The sequence below is a fragment of the Phascolarctos cinereus genome, unplaced genomic scaffold (assembly GCF_003287225.1).
Source record: "Phascolarctos cinereus isolate Bilbo 61053 unplaced genomic scaffold, phaCin_HiC Scaffold_3;HRSCAF=262, whole genome shotgun sequence".
Lineage (NCBI taxonomy): Eukaryota > Metazoa > Chordata > Mammalia > Diprotodontia > Phascolarctidae > Phascolarctos > Phascolarctos cinereus.
The window spans coordinates 77724850-77737959 of NW_027555736.1; the positions used below are offsets into that span (position 1 = coordinate 77724850).

Genomic DNA, 13110 nt, shown 5'->3' on the forward strand with positions numbered 1-13110 from the left:
GGCTATAATAAGCCCATATTCTTGTAAAGCTAATTGAGGCTGAGGAAATAAATGTGTGAGTTTTCAGTGGAACAGCTACAAAGTATGTCACTATATAGTGTATTATTTTTGCATTGAGAAATTTTTTCCTAATTGGTTGTATAGCTTTATTAACAAAATTTTGACACATTGTAGGGCTGTTTTTCATGCCTTGAGGAAGGACTTTCTATTGAAACCTGGTTGCAGGGTGTTCTGCATTAACACTGGGTATTGTAAAAGCAAAACAACATTTGTCAGCTTCTTGCAGTGGAATAGTAAAAAAGCAGTCTTTTAAATCAATAACTATCAAAGGCTAGGAAACAGAATTCATAATGGGTGAAGGGAGACTTCATTAATAGCTCAGAGGTCATGAAGCATCCTCCATTTTGCTGACTTCATTTTAATAACAAAAACAGGTGAATTCCAAGGATTTGTAAAGAATTCTATATGTCCTTTTAAAAGTCTTGTTCAACTAATTGCTTTACTGTAAAAAGCTTCCTTTTTGTCAAAAGCCACTGTTTCACCCAAAATAACAGCTCCCCTTAGATGTAAAATATCTTGCCCCCACAAATTAAAGGGAATTAATTGAGTTTCAGCTATCTATTATTCTACTTAGTTTAAATTCATCTTAAAATAATTGATTAGTGGTGATATACTAGGCAGGCTAAAGCTAATTAATACCTTTAAGAGTTTTTTAAAAATCTTGACTATTTTGTAATATTTTGGGGGTCTAATTGTAGACTGTGAAACAATATGTCTAAAGTAAGCAAAGGGTGATTTCTTTTGTGCCTTATCAGGAGTAATTATAAATCTTTGAGACTGAACAGCTTGTCACACATTGAAAAGGAAAGTTCGCTAAGTTTATCATCCATATAATAAATTATTTTTGTCTGGGAATATTTTTGCCCAACAGGTTTAACAATGTTATGAACAAAATTTTTCCACATGTTAGAAAGCATTTCTTCTTAAAGGAACATAATAGGAAAACTTCAAATACTAATTTAATACAGATGAGTATACCCAAATTAAAACTCAAAACAAAATTAGTTATAGTCCTAAGAGTCTTTTATCTTAAGCAGTAAGTTTCACTAATCATGGCTTAAAGCCAGATATAGTTAATTTTACTCCCATGGAGTTGTAATAAGTAACAATGATTTACCATGAGTCACATACATAAGAGATTTCACTTAACATCTTTCTTCTCAAATTTAAACTTGTTCTGGTAAAAAAGCCAACTATTAGAAATCATTTCATATAGTTGCAGCTTCTCAGCAAGCTAAATTAATTGTTTAGAAACTGCATAATCCTAACAAGTTCCTTTTTTTTTCCCCTCAGGGAAGATGACCTTGCCCACAACAGATAGTTTCTAGAAGCTCTGGCAAATTTACAAAGTAGAGGGAATTGCCTTGTGCCCCTCTTTTTCACTCATAAGTAATTAAAAATTCTAGGTTTTAACATTAAAACAGTAACTTCAAATAACTTAATTAACAATCTGGTAATTTTCATAGGTGATAGTCAAATTGTTTTAACTATAAGCTGTTCTTTAATTACAGGTATAGATGGAAATACCTGACTTTCTAATTGATAGTTATAAAACATTACAAAGCAAGATTAACTGGACTTCATAAAATAATTTAGCTGGTTTTTACACAGCTTTCTCACTGTCTTTCAGTCTTTTTTAATTCATATTTTAATGACATCTAATTTATTAAAAATTGTTTGACATAACACAAAACAATACAAAAGTATACCAATTTGTAACAATACTAGATTTTTAAAACTTGAAACAAGCATATTACTAATTTGAATGAGTTAAATTATCTTTTGATTGCATTCCAAATACATAAAAAACTTTTCTTTATGATCTCAGGGGGCGCACCCTCCTTTTCACTATTCTCATTCTGTCTCTCACACCCCAACTTGGCCAGGCTTGGAATGGAGAGAAAGGAAGAGAATATTTTCCAACAACTTTTCTTTGATAATCTTCCAATTTTACACCCAAAGCTTTGGCCAGGGCTTTAGAATGCAAAAAAGAAAGAGAATTTTTTCCTAACAATTCTCAAAAAGTTTCAAAACCTTTTCATTTTCAAAACCTCTAATCACACTGTGCAAATAAATTATACCTTCCTTAAGCTTTCTATACATACTCCTCTATCCTACATGCTTAAACTTATTTGCCTAACTAATTTTAAGTCCACAGGCACTTCTTCCCCTCTCTTTTCTGCCCTTTGTATTGCCTTTTCTAACAAGCCCTTGCATTTAAATTTTCTCCCAGGCTGTTGTTTAACTGAAGGTAAATATACATCTTTCTGTTACTCAGAGGAATGCACATCTCTTTGTTGTTTAACAGAATGCACATCTTCCCTGTCCTCTTCAACTATGCTCAACTGTTCCTCAAAGGCCTTATGCATTTCTTCTTTCTCATCTGTTCCTGCCCTCTTATCTACCCAAATCACTTTCTCAGCTACTATTACTTTCTCCAGGGGAATAAGACATATTTTTAACACATTCCACATTAAAAAGGTAGCAATCGAGAATGCACCAGGGCCCTCTTCTCTGTAATATTCACTTACTTGCGTGCCTACAACCTCCCATTTCTCTAAATCAATTGTTCCTTCTTGTGGAAACCATGGGCAGCATTTTTCTACACATTCCAAAAATTCCTGTAGCTGACTGTTTGGAATAACTAAACCTCTTTCTTTCACTATTTTCTTCAGTAATCTTAGGTAATATTCTGTATCTCTTTTTCCACTTTGTACCTGACCCATACTTTTGATCTTAAGGGTGCCCCTTAACACCAAAAGTATGTATGTGGGCCTTTCCAAAGAGACACTATTTCTTGTGCTCTAAGTACCGAGCCTGTTTCTAAACTTTTCTTCTAATCTTTTTCTTATAATTTCTAATCTCCCACTTAAGCCTGGTGCTAAGGGATAATCTGTAATGACCATCGTTCCCTTTACCTTGATTCCATAGTGTCCAGCTACCAAGGACCTTGTTTCCCAGCGTAATAGCCAGCAAGGGTTTTTCTCTGGAGTGCAAGGGAACCACGTTTTCTCAGACTTTCAATGTTGTCACTGTTCAATGCGCCAAAATGTTCCCCACAACCAGATAGTACACTGAACAGAAAGGCACGAAATAAACTTGAGATGTGGGCCAGGTGGAGCAGTAGGAACTGACTCAGTTTATTCATGTGAGGGTACAGGATATATAGAGAACATCCATCCTAACTTCAAAGAGGCCTCCCAGTGAGACACTCCCCAAAACATCTGCTAAGGATGTGATAACATACATTTCCTCCTTATCAGAGTTCCTAGATAGGGTTGTAAATTCCAAGGCTTTTTCCTGGCCCCTGTATAGAGGAGTGAATATGTAAATCTAAGGTTCAAAGAGTGGGAAGGAATGTCTCAGGAGCCTCCTAGCAGGGAGAGATTTGGAGAGCCCTGCTTCTTAATTATTGAGCCTTTTGAATTAAACTCTGGGCAAAGGTCAAACTCTGTCCTGGATCTTGAACCCATATCAGGTTCTTAAGGCTGGCCCTCAACATTGATGCAAAATGAAATGTACTGGGTAAAACTAACAACAATATTGTAAGATGATCAGCTGTGAAGACTTAGCTATTCTCAGCAATACAAAGATCCACAACAACTTTAAATGACTTTAGGATGAAAAATGCTATCCATCCCCAAAGAAAGGACTGATGGTGTCTAAACACAGATGGAAGCAACGTTTTTTTTCCCACAGTTTTTATTGAGTTCTTTTTGTCTATGTTTTCTTTTGCAACATGAGTATTACGGATATGTTTTGCAAGACTACACATACATAACCCATATGGAATTGCTTGCCTTCTCAGTGAGTGGGGGTGGCGAAGGAGAAAGGGAAAGAGTTTGGAACTCAAAGTTTTGAAGACGAATGTTAAAAAAAAAAAAGAAATTGTGAAAGAAATGGTTTCAGAGAAATCTACTAAAACTTGTATAAAATAATGCTAAGTGAAATGAGTAGAACCAGGCAACAATTTATACAGTAACAACAATAGTGTAAAGACAAAAAACTTCGAAAGACTTAGGAACACTGATCAACAAGACCATGATTTGGGAGGTCTCAAATGTGCTACCTCTCCAGACGGAGAGATGATGGACTCAAAGTATAGACTGAGACCTATCTTTTTATTTTGGACGTGGCCAAGATGGGAATTTTTTTTGCTTCACTATATTTCTTTGTAACTGTTTTTTTTTCCCTTGCTTTTTCAACAAGGAGAGCAAGAAGAAGAAAATTCAGACATAAAAATAAAATAAAATTGGATTCAAAAAATAAAATTAAAATTAAATAGATAAATAACAATAATGAGGGGGTGAGAATAACACCTACCTCACAAGGCTGTTGTAAGGACAAAATTAAATAAATAAAATGCTTTGGAAACTGGAAAAATTGAACAGGCTGGGAAAAATGTGATGAGTATTGTACTTGGGGTAGAGAATGTGAGTAGAGGAAGCATATATGAAGATATGGGTAGAGGAAGTATGAATGAAAATACTCTTGGAGTTATATACTGGGTGACCCTGTTATATAATTCATTTTTCTTGGAATTTAATGGGCACATATAAGCCCTCTAGAATCATCCACACAACCAAAGACATGCAACCAAACCAACTAATGACTGTAGTTACATCCAGTGTTCAGGCTTACCTTTGGGGACAAGAAATAAAAACTTAGGTGGAAAGTTTTGGACAGCTTCCCAAAATTGACAAGACCCCATACTTCACATGCTTCACATAACCATTCATCAGCCAGTTGCTGGGAAGTTCCCATCACTACTTCCATACATATATACTTATTCCAATTATGTATCCTTGCTTAAATGAATTTTATCATTGGAAAGAGAGAAAAAAAGTCAGTAGTGACTAACACCTTACACTATCCCACGTGATTACCAAAAGCAAATAAGCTATAGCAGACAGAGTTCCCTTAGAATGTCTGATGCCCCTCCCCAATCACACAGACATAGTCCGGTGTCCCATTCCTTTCTACTACAATTTTCTCTAATCAGCTGGAAGTCCTCCTACAAGATGCCATGCCTCATCTCTGGATTCACTCTTTGTCCAGATGTGCTTTATGTATTCCTGTTTTCTTCTCCAACAGAAAGGAAATAACAGCAACACTTTGAGAGTCACTGTGTTCCTATATGTCTCAGTACTTAAGGCCTATGCAAGCAGGTGATGTGAATTGGTCTGTCCACTCTGGAAAGCAATTTGAAACTCTGTCCAAAAAGCTGACTGCTTTCCCCTGCTTTCTCAGAGACCTACTACATTCATGAAAACATGTGTCACTGAGAATGTCTTCCAATACAGGATCCAAATAACCCATGAAAAGTGAGCTGCCAACCTGCTTCTCTCATTGTACCTGCTCCATTTTCATCAGGAAGTAGTCAATAAAGTCACGAGGATTGTTGGGGTCCAGGGTCTCTTGGTGTTCCTTCACTCTCTCCAAGATAAAAGTCTGCAGCTTTTGACAGTTATTAAGGAATTTCCTATGAGGTCCTGGGAGATAATGTACTAGAGATGGGATAAAATTGTAAACCTAAGAAAACAAAAAAGATTATGAATCTCTTTTTTAATGGATACAAATGATAATTCGTCACTGTAAGATTCACATTGTACTTGTAAGAGAAGCCTGAATAGTAAGCAGTGGTTAACAGGGCAATTGTAGGACAAATGCCCTGCTCTGCCTACATTCAGTGGTTCCTTTCCAGGAGGAAGAAGGTATGGACACATCCCAGAATCCCACTGCTTTACCTCCCAATAGGGTGCATGATGAATCCTAGCCTAGTTTCTGGTAGTCATTTCTATCACATGAAGAAAAATGCCTTGAGCACCAGGAAGAGAAAACACTAGCCTTACCTGTATCCGTGCAGAGTTCAAGATTTTGTTGTTTTCCTCTAAAAGCTCCATTAAATGTAGAAATTTCTGATCATCGTATTGAAAACATTTATGGAAAATGACAGAGCAGATGACATTGAAGGGAGCACGCTCCAGGATGAATTTGGGATCATAAGGCTGTCCTAAAGAATGAGAGGGGGAAAGAGAGACAGAAGCTTTAACCTGCATTTTAAATTAAATATCATTGAGAGTACAAGGTGAGATTTGCCTGCCTCAAAGGGCAGTGGCACCTGACTCTCCTTCTGTCCCCCCAGACAGCTTTAGCAAGCTTATAAATTGATACTTTGTGGTACTGTTTAACTTATAATAAAAATACTTTGCTTTAGTGGTAGTAATCATAGTCATCGCAGTGGTCTTTGTAGTTGGAGTAGTAGCAGCAGCAGCAACACCAATAGCAGTAGTAGACGTCATCAAGTGGGGAGTAGTAATAGTCCATAGTAGTAGTGGTGGTGGTGGTGTAGCCTTTATCCGATTTGTTTCTTACAACTCAGTGCAAATATCAAATCCCTATTTTATAGCTAAGAAACATGGTCCCACAGCTGGTGAAAGAGGTGAAATTCAACTCCAAATTTTGTGTTCTGGCTGGCAAAGTCTGCCTAGCAAAGTCCAAAGCATGGACTCCAAAGTTGGTGTTCTTTCTACCATACCATACTACTTGCCTTGTCAAAATCTGTTCCCCCTAAGTGTGGCAGCCCACACCTGTAATCCCGGATACCAGGAAGTCTGAAACTGGAAAGTTTCTTGAGCTTGGAAGTTCCATAGTGAGAATCAATAGTGAGCTAAGTCAGTTGGGTTCAGAAATAATATTGCGAGTCTTCAGGAAGGAGCAAGGAGAGGAATGACCATTTTGCTTAGAGAGAGTGAACCAATCCAGATAGGAAATGGAACAGGTCAAAGCTCTCCTGCAAATAAGTAGTGGGTTCAGCCCACTGAGTGGCCTTTGCACTTTCTCCCCTATCTATGAGGTTCAATCTTTTTTCAAGAAAAAAAATCTATTTCCATCATCTCCTCTCCAAACCAGTCTTCATGTTGAGACTTCCCCATTTCTATGAATGGGATTACCATTCACAGAGTTACCAATGCTCAACACCTCTAGCACTCTTCTCTCACCATCACTCCAACATCTACTCCATTTCTAAGTGTTATTATTTCTTCACTGTGTCTCTTACATACCACCCCCCAAATCCTCTCCTCTTGCTAGCTTCCCTATTACTATTAAGGGTACTACTAGTATTCCAGTGACTTAGTCTCACAACTTAAGCATCATCCTCAACTCCTTACTCTTTCACACTCCCCACATCTAATATGTTGCCAAAGCCTGTCAATTTTACCTTCCCAGCATCTCTTGCATACACCCCTTCTCTCCTCTGACATTGGCACCACTTAGGAGCAGGCTTTCATTACTTGCTCTGAACTATTGCAATAGACTTTTGATTCATTTAAATCAAATGGGCGGTCAATAACAATTTATTTGACAATGATTATGTGTTAGGCACTGAGCTAGCACCAAAGACATGAAGAGGGCAAAAGATAGTCCCTGTTCTCAAGGAGCTCACAGCATGCAAACAACTATGTAGCAAGAAATTATATGAAGAGGTCATCTCAGAGGGAGGGCAGTAGAAGTACGGGGGATCAGAAAAGGCTTCATCTAGAAAGAACAGTAGACTTAGCACCTACTTTCAAACCCACCTGCCCCCCACAATACCCTGATAACGAGTACTCACTAAATATCTAAAAACACTATGTAAAACACTTTTGAGAAGTGACAGGTGAAAGGAGAGAGAGAATGGAGCAAACTGGGTGGGGGAGGAATAGAATGGAGGGAAATACAGTTAGCAACAGTGATTGTGAAAAAAAAATTGTGAAGTCAGTTTCTCTCATAAAGGCTTCATTTCTCAAACATATAGAGCACTGAGTTAAATTTACAAAAATAAGCCATTCCCCAATTGATAAATGATCAAAAGATAGGATCAGTTTTCAGATAAAGTAATCAAAGCATTAGAGAAATGCAAATTAAAACAATTCTAAGGTACTACCACATACCTATTAGTTTGGCTTATAGGACAGAAAAGGTAAATGAGAAATATTGGAGGGGATATGGGAAAAATGAGACATTAATTCATTGTTAGTGGAGTGGTGAACTGATTCAACTATTCTGTAGAGCAATTTGGAACTATGTCCAAAGGTCTATAAAACCATGCAAATCCTTTGACCCAGCAATACAGCTAGTAGGTCTGTATCCCAAAAGAGATAAGAAAAAAAGAAAAAGGAAAAGAAATTATATGTACAAAAATATTTATAGTAGCTCATTTCTAGCGTCAAAGAATTGGAAATTGAGAGGATGCCCATCAATTGGGAAACAGTTGAACAAATTGTGGTTATTATGCTATTATGTATTATGATGGAATATTATTGTACTATAAAAAATGGTGATCAGGATGCTCTCAGAAAAACCTGGAAAATCTTGCATGGGCTGATACGAAGTGAAATGTACTGGGTACAAAGTAACAGCAATATTGTAAGATGATCTGCTGTGAATGACCTAGCTATCTTCAGCATTACAATGATCCAAGACAACTCTGAAAAATTATAATAAAAAATGCTATTAATTCCCAGAGAAAGAACTGATCGTGTCTGAATGCAGAACGAGGCATACTTTTTTACTTTATTTTTCTTGAGGATTTTTTTGGCCTATGTTATCTTTTACAACATAGCTATTATAGACATGTTTTCCATGACTACACATGTATAACCTGTATCGAGTTGCTTACCTTCTCAATGAAGGGTGGTGGAGACGGAAGAAGGGAGAGAACTCACAACTCCAAATTTTAAAAATGAATTCTAAAAATTGTTTTCACATGTAACTAGGGAAAATAAAATACTAAATAATTTAAAAAAAAAAACAAAGAAACAAAGAAAAACAAACTAAAACAAAAAAAAACTACTGTCTTAGGAACTTAGGGGAATCCAGAAGTGATGGTAACATCCTTCAGTTACCCAACAAATTAGCTGTCCCTTCTGGACGTAGATCATCTGTAAATTTGACAAGCATTTCATCTCTGCCTTTATTCAACTCATTGATAAAAATGTTGAATAGTTTGTGTTGAAAGGAGATGTATTCAGGGAATGAGTAGTCTAATTTGGTACTACTCATTGTAGTGCAGAGGGCACTAAGGGCAATGATTTGAAATGAGACAGAAAGTTAGGCTGGAGCCAGGTTATGATAACAGGGACACACTGGAACTTTGAACAAAACAGTGACATGGACAAATCAGTTATACTAACAGCAGGTATGCAAACAATCTATTAGAGTGGGGCAATAAGGGCAGAGAGACCATTGAGAAACAATGCATGGTAGGTAGGGGTTCTGGTGATGAGAATCTGAATTAGACTGGAAATCAGGTAACTGAAGAAAAAGTTACATAGGCCAATAATGTTGTAGAGTAGAATGAACAGGACTTGGCAACTTATTGGACATGAGGCAAGAGTGAAGGAAATTAAATTATGATTTGGAAGCCACTGGTGTCATCAGCAAAAAGAGGGAGGTTTGGAGGAGGAACATATTGAAAGATAAAAATAATAAATTAAGTTTCAGACATTTTAAATTTGAGATGAAAACAGAACATCCAGATAGACTTCCTATAGGCAACTGGTGATTCAGGACTAAAACTGAGGAGAGATAAAAGCTAGAAGCATAGATTTGGAAAATATTTGTGCTTAGTATCCATGGGTTCACATGATATACCCAAGAGAGAGAAAATGGAAAGAGAAGAAAATACCTTCACATACACACACACACACACACACACACACACACACACACACACAACACAAACATCCCTAGAGAGCTGGCTATAGGGTGATCCAGTGAACCAATCCACTGAGATTAGTTAATTAGAACCTGGAGTGTATAATGACATAGAAGTCAGAGCAGGACAGAGCCCATAACAGGAAGGGATGGCCAGCAGGATTAATAGCTGTACAAAGGTCATTAGAAAATGAGAATTTAGACAAAGCCAAAGATTTAGCAAAGAAAAGATTGTTGGTAACATCAACAGAGTAAATCAATAAAATACTAAGGTCAAGACTGAGATTTGCAAGTGATTAAAATGTGACAGAAAGGCGATGAATTTATTTTAGATAATTCATTCTAGGAATATAGTAATAAAGGGGGAAAGGTAAATAAGGATAGCTTGAAAGGATAGTCAAGTGAAGATTTTTTTTAAGGATGTGGGAGACCGGAGCATATTTGTAAGCAATGCGGAAGGAGCCAGCAACTTGGAAGAGACTGAACAAGAGGAGAAAAGTAAAAAAGATAACCTCAGAAAGGAGAGAAGCCTCCTGACACTGGAACAACAAGGGGAAGAATAGGGGAGACAGTGGAAAGGTTTGTTCTAACTACCCTGAGGTTGAGATCATCTTCTGGGGTACCCGAAGCAGCCCCATTTTCACCTCATGGCAGTTTCCTAAAGAGCTAGGAGTGTTCTCATGAGGAAACAATCATCCTTTACAAGCCATACAAATCTGGGACTATTCAGCCATTGCAAAGATCTTGTGTGTATGTGTTCCTGTTCCATGTCTAAGGCGCATGCTGATATTGCTCTACTGTATTGATTTGTTTGTTTGTTTTTCAGTAGGAAGCTATTCCTAGTAAAATATTCTGGTGTAGAAGAGTATGCAAAACTAGATTATGACCAAACTATGAGAGTACTCTATTACCTCCCACCTGCCATCCTCTGCCACATGTTCACACTTATGCTAATTTTGCATTTTACATTTTTTAAAAACAGCCATAACTAAGAAATTGTGGCATTGGCTTGTGTACCAGTTTATGTACTCCTCTGACATCCTATAGCTTCACAGATTTAGGAATCCTTAGAACAATAATAGTTAATATTTATATAGCACTTACCTTACAGTTACTATTTCATTTGCTCCTCACAACAACCCTGGGAGGAAGATGTTGTTATTAAATGATTTGCTATGGGCCTCAGAACTGATAAGGATCTGAGGGTGGATTTAAACTCAGGTCTTCCTGACTTCAAGCATTGAGCTCTATTCCCTGTGCCACCTAGCTTCTAAAGAAGAAGGAAGAACACCCTTCTACTGAACCTCTTAGATTAGAGTGGGAGATGGAGGAGGTAAGCACACAGACCTTTGCCCTCCTCAGCTTCCATTAGAATAACTGGAGGAGTAAAACAAAGCTGTTCGTGGTCTCCTAAAATGTCCCCTGCCAGATCTTGCTCAGACCTATCCTGTCCTGCACTGTGTCATAGCTGGAAAAGATTATGACAATGTCCAGGTTCAGGATTCCAGCTGTAACCTTTCCATCAAACCTCTTCTCTGGGATCATCTTCCTAGAGTAGGCCATCCTATCTCACTGTTCTTGGAAATACAGCATGTAGACCCTGTATAGTTTCCTGTTCTCTATCAGTGTGATGATCCTTGTAAGCTTTTAGTGACCATCCTGGTCTTAGGATACAAGAAGGTAGTTTGTTCCTAAGCACAAAATAGAGAAAGCTAGGCAAGGAAGTGCACAGATTACTGGATGTGGAGTCAGGAAGACCTCACTGCATTTAACTCCCCATGCCTCAGTTTCCTCATCTGTAAAAAGAGTGAGTCTGAGTTCTACAAGACTGTGCTCCAAAGATGGCTATGTTCCAAAGACAAAACTCTTGACAGGTTCTCTTCTCCAGACAGTTAAGTACAAAGAGACTCATCTGGAGGGTGGCTACTGAGTGATGAATCATTTGACCATGGAAAACCATGAAATGAAGATAAAATGTACCCAAGTCTTGTGAATATGTGCCCCTCCTGTTTCTGGAGTGATGGTGACCAGAGGTGGAAAAGGGGGCAGTTGTCACAGAGCTGGGAATAACACCCCAGGCTTTTGACTGTTGGCTCAGTCTTCTTTCCATCACTGCCTTCCCCACAAGCCCAGTGTAAACCCATCAGGACTGCTACACGATGTCCCCTGTCTTTTTTCTCTCAGTAGTTTCTAGCCTTCAGGGCTTCCAGGAATGATCACGGGGTTTTATAGTCTTGTACCAGAACAAGACTGAAAGATCAAACACATCCCATGTAGTTGGTGACTACAACACATTTCTTGAAACTGCTTTATTCTAAGAACTAACAACTTTAATGAGAGAATTTGCAATTTTTTCTAAGACTAATGGGGTAAATAACATAATAAATAAATAAAATCTTAAAGAAGTAAATATAAGATAAGTGAATTTAATAAATAAATTAAATAAATAAGCACCAACCATTTGCTTTTTTAAATTCTTCCACCAGGAACTTTGCCTCTTCTTGGACTCGCTCCTCAATGCTCCTCTTCCCCATCCCCAAATTCTTCAGAGTCGCGAGGGAGAAGTGTCGCATTTGCTTCCACTTCTCTCCATTGCTGAAAACTAATCCTATGGGGAGGATCAGAGAAAGAAGAACAGGGAATTCCTCCATGTCTTGATTTCCAGCAGGAAGAGAAGTGGGGGAGAGAATGGGACTGACACTCCAATAGCCGTGGAAGTGAACAGCCTCAGACGTAGAAGTTCTTTTGTGTCTCTTATCCCAAAGAGTCCAGGCACAAGGATTCTTAGCCACCCCAACTCCTGTGTGGGGGAGATGGGCACAGGTGTGGTGGTTCTCAGTTTTCTTTCTCCTCTATCAGCACTGCTGTCTCTTCCATCTCAAACTCCAGTCCCCCCTCACCCACCATAATCACAAATACATCAGATGGTCAGGTACCCACAATCCCCTTATTGTAAAGAAGTAGCCATAAATCTGGAGGCCAGGCTGAATGTATTTTTTGAGATTCCAAATGACTGTGGAATAAATTAACTTTATGTACATATCTCTGCATCTTTTGGTCCAGGAACTAAGATGCCTTTGGAGGAAAGTTGAAGTTCTAGGCTCTCTACTCTATGAAAAGACCAGACTAGACAACTGTTCTTAATATTTTTATGAGTTACTAAAAGTATATTCTGGCAAGTCACCATAAACAGAGGTGCCTTCTTTGATATCTGTTGGCCACTCCTACCCTCTACAATTAAAATACAAAATACAATTGTATGTATCTGGAGAGAGAAAGAGAAACTTCCCATGATAAGGCACAAATCATAATGTCCTATAAACAAGGGGCCTTGTCTGAAGCATCCACCCT

At 38.0% G+C, this 13110-nt stretch overlaps 1 pseudogene across 1 annotated transcript in view; it reads right to left on the reverse strand.

The window, feature by feature from the left end:
• The window catches only part of LOC144456389 (cytochrome P450 2C55-like), a 59329-nt pseudogene that overhangs the window by 37185 nt on the left and 9034 nt on the right, over nucleotides 1-13110 (reverse strand). The window contains exons 4-6 of the transcript XR_013485504.1: nucleotides 12218-12367; nucleotides 5913-6073; nucleotides 5416-5592 (exon numbers count right to left, since the gene is read on the reverse strand). The product of XR_013485504.1 is annotated as a cytochrome P450 2C55-like (transcript). The remainder of the gene's footprint in view (nucleotides 1-5415; nucleotides 5593-5912; nucleotides 6074-12217; nucleotides 12368-13110) is intronic.